The sequence below is a fragment of the Dermacentor variabilis genome, chromosome 8 (assembly GCF_050947875.1).
Source record: "Dermacentor variabilis isolate Ectoservices chromosome 8, ASM5094787v1, whole genome shotgun sequence".
In the NCBI taxonomy this organism is placed as follows: domain Eukaryota; kingdom Metazoa; phylum Arthropoda; class Arachnida; order Ixodida; family Ixodidae; genus Dermacentor; species Dermacentor variabilis.
The window spans coordinates 171655168-171671226 of record NC_134575.1 but is presented as its reverse complement, the minus strand read 5'-3'; the positions used below and the strand labels follow the sequence as shown (position 1 = coordinate 171671226).

The following is a 16059-nucleotide window of genomic DNA, read 5'->3' as shown; positions in this document are numbered from 1 at the left end:
TTTTTTTTCCTGTTGCGAAGTGATGCACAGTGCAGCGCACGATGTTAATTCGCTGTTGTTTTGATTGCCGGTGACCCCAATTTGCCGGCAAAGATGTTCGTTTGAATTAGTAAAGGCAAGGCGCAGAAGACCAGGACTGAAGAACACAAACGACAGGACCGGCGCCGGATGTTCCTTTAAGAGGGGCTATACGCAGTTTTGTTTTTGTTATTGTTTCACAAATTTCATATTTCAGTCCCAGAATATTGTCACGTAGTAGTGACGGTGAAGGCAGCAAAACAGTGAATAACGAAACTAGCGGGTTATTTGGCGAACTTGTGCCCTCAAAAGCGGGCTATACTTAAAGAACAAAGATAGCGGCGGGCACAGTTGGCGATCGTCGAAAATCTGATCAGGGGGTCAAGCACATCCGTTTTTTATACATCAGTCGTCGAATTTTACAGAGTAATCGCTGGGACCCGCGTGTCTTCCACAAAGTTTTACACTATTCGCGTCGCGCATACATGCAATCAGATTACACAAGGTTCGGTGACAGACGGCGGATTGATCCATCGATAACATTCCAGAAACTTCCGATACATGCAGGCGCGTCCTGCGCTGTGCGTTAACATTTGCTAGGCGGTGACAAGCGGCCACCCGGAAAAGATAAACAAGTACACGTGTCAATATCCCCATCTTAAAAAGCATTGACCCGATGCTGCAAACAAACGAAAGCAATAAACAAAAAACCCCGTAACAAAGAGAAAAAAACATAAGGAAGTTCGTCAGCGTGAGTAAAAGGGCTTAAGACACAGCACGTGGACCACTTCAGATCGTGCGTGGCGCCGCTGTGAATGCGAAATGCTGTCTGGCACGACCTCAACTTCGGATGATCTTGTAGGGTCCGACATAGCGTCGCCATAGTTTCTCACTTAGTCCTCGTCGGCGTACCGGGGTCCAAACCGAAACACGGTCACTGGGCTGGTACTCGACGTATCGTCGTCGGAGGTTGTACTGTCGGCTGTCGGTACGCTGCTGGTTCTTGGTCCGTAGACAGGCGAGCTGTCGCGCTCCGGCGCGCTGGAGATAGGTAGCGACGTCAAGATTCTCTTCGTCGGTGACGTGCGGCAGCGTGGCGTCGAGAGTCGTCTTTGGGTTCCTGCCGTAAACCAGCTTGAACGAGGTGATCTGTGTTGTTTCTTGCACCGCCGTTTTATGAGCAAAGGTTACGTGCGGCAGGACCGCGTCCCAGGTCTTGTGCTCGACGTCGACGTACATTGCTAGCATGTCGGCGAGGGTCTTGTTCAGGCGCCCCGTGAGACCATTCGTCTGCGGGTGGTAGGCAGTTATCCGCCTCTGGCTTGTCTGGCTGTATTGCAGAATGACTTGGGTGAGCCCTGCTGTAAAGGCCGTTCCTCTGTCGTTGATAAGAACTTCTGGGGCACCATGTCGCAGTAGGATGTTCTCAACGAAAAATTTCGCCACTTGGGCTGCGCGGCCTTTCGGTAGAGATTTAGTTTCAGCGAAGCGGCTGAGCTTATTTCCGGATGTTCATGTCGGAAACTGTCCCAACAAATCCATCCCGATCTGCTTAAATGGTCGGCAAGGAGGTTCGATCGGTTGTAGTAATCCTGCTGGCCTTGTCGGAGGTGTCTTGTGTCGCTGACAGTCTCGGCATGTCTTGACGTAACGGGTTACGTCGGCGGTCAGAAGCGGCCAGGTATACCTTTCCTGTATCCTCGACAGCGTCCGCGAGAATCCGAGGTGCCCAGCGGTTGGGTCGTCGTGTAGAGCGTGCAGTACTTTCGGACGCAGCGCTGACGGAACAAGAAGGTAGCTGGCGCGGACTGGTGAGAAGTTCTTCTTCACGAGCAGGTTGTTATATAGCGAGAACGAAGACAACCCGCGCTTAAATGCCCTAGGGACAACGTCGGTGTTCCCTTCCAAATAAACGACGTGGACTTTTAGCTCCGTGTCTGCTCGTTGCTGTTCAGTGAAGTCTTAAGATTTATTATTATTATGATTATTATTATTATTATTATTATTATTATTATTATTATTATTATTATTATTATTATTATTATTATTATTGTTAAATTCTTCTTCTTCCTCTTATTATTATCATTAAGACTTATTATTATTAGGCGCTTATTATTCCAAGGAAGGCGTCGTCGTCCTCGTCGTCTTGCGGCGGGAGATCGACGGGGGTGCGTCATAAGCAGTCGGCGTCAGCGTGTTTTCGTTCGGACTTGTAGATTACCGTGACGTCATATTCTTGCAGTCTGAGGACGTCAGTGAGGGCTAGGCCACTGGTGTCAGTGTGGAGTTTGGTATCGGCGTCGTCGTCGAAGTGTGCAAGTATCGGCGGTGACTGCATGCGCCGTTTGAGTACTTGAAATGCCTGCTGCGTTTCCCACTTGAACTCCATATCACATTTCGTTCACCAATTGCAGTCGTGAACAAGACAAAGGCGTGATGAAACCAAGAAAAGGCAGTAATTTAATGAGATTTCTAAGCAACAAAACAAACTGGCGTTATTAAGTAGTGGATGTGCATATGTTAGACAGAAAAAGTGTGAAAGTGACAATTCCAAAGGAAAGGTGTAACAATGTTGAACAATTACGACGTGCAATCACAACGTGAACAATGAACATCAATTCAAACTACATTTCTAAATAATAATTCGGAAAGCATATATTTAGTCCACAGTCCGCAGTATCAAAAGTGGCATGCATCAAAATGGGCACGCCGATAGTCCGTCCGAACCGATGCGGCCCGTAAGTGGCCCTCGAAGCCGGCGCTTCGACGTCGGCAGCTGGCTTCCACGGCAGCTGGCGGTGTTCCATGTCGGGGCTCGATGTCGGCAGCTTATTTGCTCGGGAGTTGCTTGGCGTTCATTTATCATCCCCAGAGCAGACTGCTGAAGTGTCAGATCAGCGCGTTTTTACAAAACTCGTCGAGGCGTCGCCGTTCCACTCCTGGCGTCCAGACATGGATCACACACACGCACACTGGATCTCACCGTAGTTCAGACTCCACTGGCGGTCAGCTTCACCGGTAGTGAATTTGATCGCACACAAAACAATAGCTGCGGACAAAGATGGCTGCACGTAGGCTGGGCGTGCTTCCACCGTGGCTCAGATTCTGCTAGTGGTCACCTTCACTGGCAAGCAGTATAATAGCACACAAAACAACAGCTGCGGACGCAGCCAGCTTCACATTTGGTTACATGTGTCAGCAGCCCAGCGATGCGTGAAAAGTCCTCGACAAAGTGCCTTTAGTAGGCACACATGCCAAGGAATCTACGCACTGCCTTCTTGTCGATGGGCTTCGGGAACTTTGCGATGGCAGCTGTCTTCTGCGGGTCGGGGCGTACTCCAGATTTGCTCATGATGTGGCCTAGGAATAGAAGCTCGTCGTAAGCGAAGCGACACTTTTCCGGCCTCAGAGTGAGCCTTGATGACTTTATGGCCTCTAATACTGTCGCAAGCCGCCTATGGTGATCGTTCAAATTTCCGGCGAAGACAACGACGTCATCCAAGTAAACAAGACATGTCTGCTACTTCAATCCTGCTAACACCGTGTCCATGACGCGCTGAAACATTGCAGGCGCCTAGCACAGACTGAATAGCATGACCTTGAACTCGTAGAGGCCGTCTGGCGTGATGAAGGTGGTCTTTTCGCGATCTCTCTAGTCGACTTCTATTTGCCAGTAGCCAGACTTGAGGTCCATCGACGAGAAGTATTTAGCGTTGCAGAGCCGATCCAATGCGTCGTCTATCCGTGGAAGGGGGTATACGTCCTTCCTCGTAATCTTGTTCAGTCGACAATAATCGACACAGAAGCGTAGGGTTCCGTCCTTTTTCTTCACCAGGACTACAGGAGATTGAATGAATGAATGAATGTATTTCCATAAATATGCAAGTTTATGGAGGATATAAGGAAAAAAGTTACAAAAGAGCAACTTGACTAGTCCTTAATCCTTCTCGTGACAGCAGCAGCAGTAAACAAACACATGGCAAAAAAACAACAACAAAAAAAAAACAAAAAAAACAGTAAACGTTCTCATACAAGTGTACATACAGCAGATAGCAATAGAAAAAATACATAACTCAATAAAAAGAAGCCTACTTATACAGACATTAAAGGCTAATAGGCACCAAAGTAATTTATTAACTTGTTTTTACTGCAAGAAAAGACATCAATACCATCGTTCATTAACTTATTTAATAAATGCGGTAAAGTATATGAGAGCTTTTGTTTCGCGTAGTTGGTACGTGGGTATGGCACAAACCAATATTCCGGAAATCTTGTAGCATAATAGCTTCTATTTCGTGTCAAGTTGGCTATAGACCTGACGTGGTTAATGTTTTTCTGGCATTCCTTACCATATGTTAACGCTAAGCGAAAATTCAAGAGATCAGGAGCTTTAAGTATCTTTAAGTCTTTAAATAATGAATTAGTTGGAAAGTCAAATGGCACTTTGCACACAACACGAAGGGCTCTTTTTTGTAGACGAAAGATACGATTAATGTTAGTGGCAGATGTTGTGCCCCAAACCAGGCAGCCGTAATTTAGGTGACAAACAAATAAAGAGTTATAGAGCAGAAGTTTTACCTTCTGTGGAATCTGTTTAATAGTAAAAAGAAGGCCTGAAACTTGAGAAAGCTTGTTTGTTAAAAAATTAGTATGACAGTTCTACGACATGTCATGATCAAAGAAAACACCTAAGGTTTTAATGGAAATCACGAGCATGATTTTTGAAGAGCCAAGTATAATGTCATCCTTCAGGAGACCATTCTTATTCTTGGCTTGAAATAAAATTGCTTTAGTTTTTTCTGTGTTGATTTTCAACCCATTTTCGAGAGACCAAGTATATAATTTCTTAAGCACACAATTCGCAATTGTAAGCAGTGTTATAGCATTATTTGAGGAAAACAACGCGGTTGCATCATCAGCATATAAAATAAACTTGGTGGCGAAATCTACATTAACAATATCATTAATAAAGATATTAAAAAGAAGAGGGCCTAAAATGCTACCCTGCGGAACGCCAATATAAACTGGTTTAACTTGGGATGAAATGTTATTAATTTGCACAAATTGGCATCTATGACGCAGATATGACCTAATCAGGTCCAAAGCGATGCCACGAATACCATAACGATTCATTTTATGTAACAGAAGGTCGTGGTTAATACAGTCAAAGGCCTTGCTAAAGTATATAAAAATGCCTAGAGTAAGAAGGCCTTTATCAAAATTATCCAAAATGAATTCTTCCCACGGGCTTTTCGACAGCTGGGTGATGTCGTCGTGCAGCATTTCGTCGACTTGTTCTCTTATAGCTTCATGTTCTCGCGCTGAAACTCGGTAAGGGCGCTGGCGGAGTGGTCGAGCGTAGTCTTCGGCTTTGATGCGATGTTTTGCAACTGCACTCTAAGAACAGTTTACACCCTTTGGCGTGCCGCTTCTGCCACACAACGATAACCGTCATCTGCCATGATGCGTTTCCTTTCTTTAAAGCTCCGCGCCCGCTACTTTCCTGTCGGGAATACTATCGTGCTGATAACGCGCATGCCGTTCGTTACTGGAAAGTACCGGGCTCCCCGCGTTAAAGAAAGGAAACGCATCAAGGCAGATGGCGATTATTGTTGTGTGGAAGAAGGGGCACTCCAAAGGGTGTAAACTCTTCTTAGAGTGTGTTGTTTGTCGAATCCTCGATGACGTCCAAAAGCAGTCTTTGTATCACCGGAGAAGACTTCTGAGCTGTTGCTGCTTACACATGGGGAGACTTGGATTTACGTCCAAGTCTGGTTCTGGAACTGAGGTCGTCGGGGCAGATGGGGCAGAATCCGAGAGGACAAATGCATTGTTGGTTTCCACAATTTCTTCAATGTACGCGATTGTCGTGCCCTTGCTGATATGCTTGAACTCTTGGCTGAAGTTGGTTAGCATCACTTCAGCTTTCCCTCCGTGTAGTCGAGCGATACCTCTTAAGACGCAAATTTCACCGTCGGGCAGTGGATGTTGGTCGCCCTCGATGACGCCTTCTACGTGAGCGGGTGTTTTGGTGCCGACGGAAATAATGCTGGAGCGCGGCGGGATGCACACTTGATCTTCGAGCGCACTCAAGGCGTGGTGACTACGAGAGCTCTCCTGCGGTATCGCTTGATCTTCCGACAGCGTTCTCGATTTCGACTTCAGGTTGATGATTGTGCTGTGTTGGTTCAGGAAGTCCATACCGAGAATGACGTCTCGTGTACACTGCTGGAGGATAATGAAGGTGGCAGAGTAAGTCCGGTTATGAACGGTAATTCTTGCAGTGCAGATTCCAGTCGGCGTAATGAGGTGTGCTCCAGCGGTTCGAATTTGAGGGCCCTCCCATGCAGTTTTAACTTTCAACTGGGCGGCGATGTGTCCGCTCATTGTAGAGTAATCGGCCCCTGTGTTCATTAAGGCGGCGACTGCGTGGCCGTCGAGAAGCACGTCGACGTCGGTGGTTCTTTGCCTTGCGTTACAGTTAGGACTTGGCGTCGGATCACGGCTGCGTCGCGCTGACCTGTGGCTGGAAGGGGACTTCGTCAGGTCGTCTTTCGTGGGCGTATTCTTTGTTTCTAGACTTCGTCGGGACGGCGGCGTTTCATTGTTATGTCGCCAAGATAGTCTCTTCGGCGTCCTCGTCGGCGGCTGAGAATCTTCGTCAGTTCGACGAATAGCAACCGCATCTCCATCGGTTGCTGCTTTTAGTTTTCTGGATATGGGCTAGCAGACCGGCCCTGGGGCCAGTGTATGGTCGGTGCTGCGGTAACAGGTAGCTGCCTCGTGACGGCGAACGGTATAGTCGTCGATGCCTCCACTGAGTGGCGGCGAGGTAGTCGGCGATATCCCGAGCTCGGTCGCCAATCTGTGGTCGCGGCGCGTTAATGGCGAACCCTCACAGTGCCATCTCCCGGTATGGGCATCGGCGTAGACGTGAACCGCTTCTCCGCAGTGGTAACAGAGCGGGCGGCGGTTAGGAACGCGCCAGACGTCTGTCTTCCTTGGGTAGCTTCGCTGGACGCCGGGTGGGCGAGCTGGCGGTGGCGGCGGACGGCGGAACTCCGTTTTAACAGTGCTTTGGCGCGGGTGCGGAATGTGACGGCGCGCTTCTCTCACGACTTCCGCGATTGACTCAACCTGAGCCTGGGATCTTGGGAACATCCTGTGAATTTCCTCTCGCACGATCGCTCTAATAGACTCGCGTAGGTCGTCGGTGGCCAATGACTGAACTTCGGCGTAGTTTGCTGGGCTAGCGCGGCGGTTGAATTGGCGGTTCCGCAGTCCCAGTATCTTCTCGATGCTGGTAGCCGCGCGAAGGAACTCTTCTACTGTCTTCGGTAGGCTTCGTATCATTGCGCCGAAAACTTCTTCCTTCGCACCACGCATGAGTAGGCGGACTTTCTTCTCCTCGGGCATATCCGGGTCGGCGTGGCGGAGCAGATGGCTCATTTCTTCCGTAAAAATGGCAACGTCCTCGTTAGGTATGTGCAGTCGGGTGTCCAACATAGCTGCGGCCCTTTCCTTGTGCACGATGCTCATAAAGGTGCGCAGGAAGCCGCTACGGAACAGGTCCCATGTTCTCAAGGTCGACTCCCGGTTCTCAGTCCACGTTCTGGCGGCGTCCTCTAAGGCGAAGTATACATGCCGCAGCTTGTCGTCGGAACCCCAGGTGTTGAAAGTCATATGTTTAAGTCATAAGTTTCATATGTCTCGAGCCAGGTTTCTGGCTCTTTAGACAATGATCTATGAAAGGTTGGTTGGTCTCGAGGTTGTTGCAGCAGAATGGGGGACGCTGGGGCAGCCATTGGGGTTTCTGACTTGGGCTTGATCCCTCTGGTCTTCTCGGGAAGAGGTCGGTGTTCCGGTCGCAATCTTTGCTGCCTACGGCTTGCTCGCTGGTCCATGGTGACGTTGGTGTTGTCTTCGGGTTTCGAGCCTGGATCGAGCCTTTGCGAGAGCGTTCGTTACATGAACGCACTTGAACCTCCGTCAGATGTCACGTTGTAGTGACTGTGAAAAAGGCAGCAAAACTGTGATTACCGAAAGTAGCGTTTTACATTATTGGGCGAATTTGTGCCCTGAAAAGCAGGCTACATTCAAAGAACGGCGACAGCGGCGAACACACTCGGCGATCGGCGAAATTCTGATCAGCGGGTCGAGCGCTTATATATAGCTTTCATTGATTACAAGAAAGCGTATGATTCTGTCGAAACCTCAGCAGTCATGGAGGCATTACGGAATCAGGGTGTAGACGAGCCGTATGTAAAAATACCGAAAGATATCCATAGCGGCTTCACAGCCAACGTAGTCCTCCATAAAGAAAGCAACAAAATCCCAATAAAGAAGGGCGTCAGGCTGGGAGATATGATCTCTCCCATGATATTCACAGCGTGTTTACAGGAGGTATTCAGAGACCTGGATTGGGAAGAATTGGGGATAAAAGTTAATGGAGAATACCTTAGTAACTTGCGATTCGCGTATGATATTGCCTTGCTTAATAACTCAGTGGACCAATTGCAATGCATGCTCACTGACCTGGAGAGGCAAAGCAGAAGAGTGGGTGTAAAAATTAATCTACAGAAAACTAAAGTAATATTTAACAGTCTCGGAAGAGAACAGCAATTTACAATAGGTAGCGAGGTACTGGAAGTGGTAAGGGAATACATCGACTTAGGGCAGGTAGTGACGGCGGATCCGGATCATGAGACGGAATTAATCAGAATAATAATAATGGGCTGGGGTGCGTTTGGCAGGCATTTTCAGATCATGAACAACAGGTTGCCATTATCCCTCAAGAGAAAAGTGTATAATAGCTGTGTCTTACCAGTACTCACTCATGGTGCAGAAACCCGGAGGCTTACGAAAAGGGTTCTACTCAAATTGTGAACGACGCAACGAGCTATGGAAAGAAGAATGATGGGTGTAACGTTAAGGGATAAGAAAAGAGCAGATTGGGTGAGGGGACAAACGCGAGTTAATGACATCTTAGTTGAAATCAAGAAAAAGAAATGGGCATGGGCAGGACATGTAATGAGGAGGAAAGATAACTGATGGTCATTAAAGATTACGGACTGGATTCCAAAGGAAGGGAAGCGTAGCAGGGGGCGGCAGAAAGTTACGTGGGCGGGTGAGATTAAGATGTTTGCAGGGACGACATGGCCACAATTAGTACATGACCGGGGTTGTTGGAGAAGTATGGGAGAGGCCTTTGCCCTGCAGTGGGCGTAACCAGGCTGATGAAAATGTCAAGCGCGTCGGTTTTTGTACATCAGTCGTCGAATGTTACAGAGTAATCGCTGGGACCCGCGTGTCTTCCACAAAGTTAGTTCTACACTATTCGCGTCGCGCATACATGCAATCAGATTACACAAGGTTCGGTGACTGACAGCGGATAGAACCATCGATAACATTTCAGAAACTTCCAATACATGCAGGCGCGTCCTGCGCTGTGCGAAAACATTTGTTAGGCGGTGGCAAGCGGTCACCCGGAAAAGATAAACAAGTACACGCGTCAATATTTAACATAAAAGTCATGAGCTGTCGGTGTTTGGTTTCATGACATTTACTTCTGAGCTTTCAATCTCAAAACTCCTTCGCAAGCGCGGATGACGATAAAAAAATCGCAGCCATTCCACCTTGTGAGTGTGGGCTACCAGCGGAGCTTTAACCTAAAGACAAAGCGCACCACTGAGTGTAAATGCTGAATTAATTAAGGGCTTTCCCTCCCACAACTGTTCAATACTCTGCGAACATGCGCATTCTCTACTTATAGCGGCTTAACCTGTAGAGGTGTCCAAATTGAGACGTGCCAAGTCTCTCAAGATGCTCGCTTGCCTGCAAGAAATTCATGAGGGAGTTCTATGCCGCCTGTCGATGCATGTATTCGGGATGTAGTTGCTTCAATGTCGGTCCTCTGTCCTGGAGGTCCTGTGTTCGAATCCTGAAGGTGAATAATAAAGAAAAATGTACATATAAATATTAAGGCGAAAATCTTAAGTGCTTATGTTCGCGGTGGCCTTGCGGGAACTGCGCCGTGAATGAAAATAACCGACGCCGCAGAGAGTAAAAACACGACAATAAATTCTCGGTTTGACACATCACGCAGTAAATTAGCAGCTTTGAAATCAAAATTTGGCACATTCCGGTGTGGGTAGGCCTCCAAACTCGGGCCTCCGGCGTGCCAGACAAGCACCCTGAAGCCACGGCTGCTCCATGGTTCTGTCTCACTAAAAGCGTGCCTAGTGCGTGCGAGGCCGCACACGTCACAGAGGCGCGCTCGTGTCACAAACCACGCGTTCGTTGTCGTCTTTCACAGCTGGCTCCGATGCAGCTCGTCATGCATGCGCTCCCATGCTGACTCTGCCTCTGCGAAGGTGCTGACGGCACTGACTGACTACCAGTAGGTGCAGCGATTTCGGTTAGTTCTGTCTTGCACTCTGATAGATGGACCTTCGGCGGAGGTGGCAGAAAGAAAAATGAGGAAGTGTCGCACCTTTGCAAGACGTGCAGGCGAAAGCCTGATTGCACAGTTGCCACAGCTCTTCATAAACGCATCTTAATCGTGTCAAAAAGTTTGGCGAGAGCCTTAACGTTTTACGAACGTGTAACATTTCCTTAATTTTTTAGTACACAGGACTTTGTGGAAAATGAAGAGTTCACAATGTTGAGGAGACCTTAAAAGTCAGATGGCCAAAGTTTAGGCAGATTCATGTACTTCTCATTATTCCCATGCATGCTGAATCGCCCCGATTGCAGCTCTCGCAGACACTAAAGTTCCTTGACAATTTGAAAATAGCCAGACGCTCCTGCCCGCGGCGCATTCCTCCTCGATTCTCCTCTCGCGGCGGCTGCGTACTGTAGCGTTCTCCAGGGTAGCGTACCTCACCGCTGCCGACCAGTTGTTACGACGCCTGTTTTTTCAACTTCGACCGACGTTACTGTTGGGTAGAATGGCGTTGTCGGCGGGCTGCAGGCGTCCGGTAAACTATGGCGGCTAGGCAAGGACGAGGCGATTTCTTGCACGGTTTATTCAATGGTTGGTGAAAGATGAGAAGAGAATGAAGTGAAAAAGTACATGGCGGGGCCCTTTAAGTAGGCCCACTAAAGTCGTAGGCGGGATCTTGCTCACGTCAACATCACGTGACATGCACTCAGTCCCCATCGGTGCTTTCGGCTGTTCCTTCTCTCCTGGGCGAGGTTGCACGTCCCCGTTTTTGCTTTGCGGCTGCTCCCGCATTCTCAGGTGAGCCTGGACGGGCCCGCCACCGCAGGTATCAACCCGCAGTTCCGGGATCGTAGGCGCTTATCCTTTCTTAGATCCGTTCCTATTTATCCTATTTTTATTCCTTCCGCGAACGTTGATTCGCGGAAAGGGCGCCCGGTCGTGGATGGGCGGCTGACTGTGGATAGGCGACTGATCCATTCTTCTAGGCGACATTGGTTCGCGGAAGTTCTCCTATAGAGGTTGACGGTTCATGGAAAGGGTTCTTCTAAAGTCGCAAACACGAGAAGGGGCCTGTAAGCGCTGCGGGGTGCCAGACAGAACGGCAACCACTCGTGACAACCATACCAAATTAGGAATCCATTCTTCGTTTCCCTTAGGCATGCACACACACGAAGAGGCCTGTAAGTATTGCGGGGCACCTGCCAGACCGGTAACTACTCGAGACAACCACTACAGATTGGGAAATCACGCTTTGTATTGATGAGGCATGGTGGTCGAACATCCTTTTTGCCCGGGGTGCTACGCGCCAACCGTAACAGTGCTCTGCGCACGGCACGCTTTTTCACCTGGGCTACCGCGGACTGGCCGCAGCAGTCTATGGAGGCGCGTTATTTTGGGCCAGTTGCGCGTCCCATTGGTTTTGAAAATTTTGAGAAATGCTGATAACAGCATCGATAATGCCGAGGTGAACGTTTATGAGGAAGTCGATTTTTTTTGTTAAAGCCATATGAATGGGGTATACTGATGTAAAAAGATCTTTGAGGCGAGTTCTATACTCCAGAGAATTTTTCTCGGCCTCATAATGAGGTACTTTACTCTGTGCCTCTTATAGGCTCTTATCGTTTACAAGGTCGCGTTGTGAGGCGTAGAAAATATCACGTGGCCCAAGGAAGGCCGCAATCAAACCAAAGCATGTCAAGCCGTGTATAAGGAATGATTACTGATTAGCAAAGTGTATTAGTGAATGATTAGTGATTGTACTGAAATGGATTAAGGTACATTAGGGTAGATTAAGGTGGATTAGGGTGGACGAATGTGCAATAAGGAGGATTGTGCGCTAGTATGGGTTAAGGTGGATAAAGGAGGATTATGGTGGATTGAGGAGGAGGAGTAAGGTCGATGAAAGAGAGTGAAGGTTAGTTAGGGTGAAATGCCTTTCACTGCACTGCAAATACGTTGCACTTGGAGGTCCCTCCTCATTCTTTGACTATGGGACCTCCTAGAGTTACTTTTTATGTAAAACATTTCAATCGCATCAATAAACTTAAGCGGAAACTGAAAGTGCTGAACGCAATTATTTGCAGAATATTCTCTGCTATATTACGTCATGACCACAACTATGATTGATTGCTGAGACTTCGTAATCAAAGCACATTGACGCGATGGTTCCGGCTCGTGTTAAATCAATGGAAAAAGTCTCCCCACACAACAAAACCGCAGAAAGGTTGTTTTAAAACATTCGTTATTAAAGCGAAGATTCCCGGCCTCCGCCTAGATGTCGATAGCAACAGCAAGGCGTGCGCGATTGTGCAAACACACCTTGCACATTGCCTGTATCCGTCAGAAAACAAAATAATAATCATCCCCCATTCATGCATGCGTGGATGTCTAGAGCGAATTCCGAAAATCCAAGGTGTCCTTAGGTATCGCCTCAGAGACGCGAACGCTAAATCACTGTAAAGTCCACTGTAATTCACTTTAGTCCTCCTTAATGAACCATGATCGTTCCTAATACTCCTTCATTAAACCTAATTCACCTTAACACATCCTAATCGACCTTAATCTACCCTAATCCTCCCTAATACGCCTTAGTCCTTGTTCATGCACAATAATCCACCTTAATCCTCCTTAATACACTCTAGTCCAATATAATACTCCCTAATCAACCCTAATCCTCCATAGTTCACCATGGTTGCATCACTAATTGATCATTAATTAACTTGGCTAATGATTCTTGTCTTATACACCCATGAATATGCTTTGGGTCACTTCTGGCCTTCCTGGGTCACGTGATATTTTCTGTTTACGACGTCACGTTAAAACAGAGATGTAAAGGATTTTGCCCTAAAACTAAAAAGAAGCGGAATGTGGACTAGCTGGCGCTCATCGACTCCAATACGACGGGTATACTCGTCACCAATCTTTTCAGGTCCTGAATTGATTGTATGACTGACAGACACGTCGTCGTAAGCTGAAAATACTAGCTTCTCTACAAGCCACTATTTCAATTTTCTGTAAAGCAGGCAACGGATACTAGCAATCGCGAAAAGTGCCATCCAGACGCTGTACCATTGCGCATAAACGTTTACAGCGGAAAGCAGAATATATGGTGCGTCATTTTCGACTGAGTAAAAACAGTTGGCGACGTGCGACGTGGAGTCCCAGCAGAATATTAAGCACACCGAGGACATACAAATTGCCGCAGCAAGAACGCTGGCGAGCTGGCCGAAAGAATAAAAAAAAGTGCAGCATAAGGGGATGCTTTGACACCGAGCAATAAGAAAGATGCCTCACCTCGCAAACAACACTGTTCTTTGGGCCAATTTTATGCAGCCAGTGCTTCCTGCGCAAACCGTCACGCTTTCCCTGTGGTGTAATAAAAATTACATAACCATGTTCAGATTTATAGCAGCAGTTTTATGCGCAGCAGCATGGCATAGCGCTAGCATAGAGAGCAGGAAGCACAGCATACAAAGTTCGCTACGCCGAGCAATAGCGGCGAGCCAGCCGTGCTGAGAAGAAAAATGGCGCGAACAGAAAACAAAAACACAAGCAAAACGCAAGATCCGCGTGTTTTCAAGGGCTGCAGCAGGGAGACCAATCTTCGTGGGGAAAAACGGCCGCTACCGCTTCTCGCTGAAGGGACGCGCAAGGAGCAAGGAGGAGGCCAGGAGGTCGCGCGCCAGCGGCAGAGTTCCAAGAACTCGTGGTACTTTCAAATTATCAAGGGGCTTTAGTAAAGCCCCTTAAACTTCGTAATGTAGCGACACTCTCCTCCTCCGCCTTCACTCCTCCTCGTTTCTCCTCTTTCACGCTTCCTCCTCGACCGTAGCGCCGCCTACGCCGCTAGAGCGTAGCAACGGCGCCAACATGCGCTCCTCGCCGCTCCGTAGAGTCTTCTCGAGCGAAAATGGCGCTGAAGCACGGCGCGAGGAACCACGTGATGCTATAGGCCAATACTGACGCGGCGTCTACCTCGGCCAGAGCGCGCGAGCAGGGGCGGCATTCTTCAAAGTGTGGCTCTACTTTACGAAGTTTAAGGGGTTTTACTTTAGTAGAAACTAGCGCCAGAGTTCCCTCCATAAGAATTATTTTATGAAATTGTGTATTCGTTGTTTCTCTAGCTTTCGTCTTGGTACGCCAGGTGTCAGCACATGCCTTACTTGTTTGCTCTGAGGAATGTTGAGGCACGAACATTGAAAAATGTATTTGAGGGTAGACAAACAGCACCGCTGTAAAACGCTGAAATTGTGGCGGCGCTATTGTCACCTTATCCTGCAGCTCCAACCGCCCATTGGCTTAACCGAGCTTGTGAGCTGACAAGCTGTCGTCAGCTCGACGCACCGTCGTTGTTGCGTCGTTTGCACTGTCTCTGTGACTCTCTCCATTTTATTTATTGCAGATCGGTGAAAACTAAAATCATTGTTTCCGGCACCGAGTATCAAAACCAGATGCAGCGGGGTTAAACGACTGTCAGAGCTGCATGCAGCTGTGGTCGGGTCTCCGACGCGACATGCGTTTGGGGCCGCTCATTCAGCTGAAGGCGGCGCCACTAACTCGTCAATAAACAAGCCTCAGCGGGGAGCCCGTGCTGGAGCACTTTGCATCGCCTCGGTGTTGATGTGTGACTCCGGGCAGCTGCTTCCAGGGCACCGTTTCGAAGCGATAGCTGCCACGGATCCTACGTCCATACATTTCTATCCTTCTACTGATAAATTAGCGACCAGTCAGCTCGAGTGCGTAAGATTTTTATCGCTGTGGATGCTCCGCGCTTCAGGCGAAACTGGCAATTTCTTGCCCACTGCTCTCAAATTGCTCCTGGAGAGCATTGGTCTGTTTGTCAGCATTGTTTCTTGAAGCCAGTGTGGGTTAATTTTAAACAGTGGTATTGGTGGAGCCAGCCTTTCTCCTTCACGCCAGGTTTGCGACGTCTGGCTTTCAGATGCGCTCAGAAAAATATCACGAAGCAAGGTATTGCAGCGAAGCTCGAGTGCAGTCAATCTTCGCACTTCATAATTGACCTTAAACGGAGACACATGTGGAGGCAAAAAGATACCGTAAACTCATCCTGACGAATTACTGAGTTCTTGTGCTCTGGAAGCGAATGCCAATTTCAGATTTCGATGCACATACATCAGGTGCGCGGTTTGTGAGTGTTAAGCATTGATGCTTTATCATTTACATTGCCTTGCAGGTTTTCTTGAACGCATGTCAAAATATATTAAAGAGATATTTCCTACAGAGAGCAGTTCACTGCAGCGAAGAAATGTTGTCAACCAGCCTCGTTTTTATGAAAAAGACCTTTCAAGGACGCCTGAAATGTCGTGCCTTCACGAGCGTCAATAACCAACGTCGAACAACCTCCAGATAACCAGCCAGACGGTTTGAGTGCTTTTCAAGACAGGAATGCTTTGGTTTTTGTACTTTCCCGAGTGCTACCAGGTAGAGCTGCTACAGAGGAACAGTTCAGCAATTCTAAGGCGCTATAACGTAAAGCTGTTCCAAACTTTTCTATTCCGATTCCGCAATCACCCGACCGCGATAGGTCGAAAACTTTTGGACCACCCTCACGTGGCCTGACTGTCACACGACGTCAC

The 16059-nt window shown here is 48.1% G+C and overlaps 1 protein-coding gene across 1 annotated transcript in view; it reads left to right on the top strand.

The window, feature by feature from the left end:
• LOC142590723 (uncharacterized) overlaps window positions 1-16059 on the top strand; it is a 91592-nt gene that overhangs the window by 21637 nt on the left and 53896 nt on the right. The window lies entirely within an intron of this gene.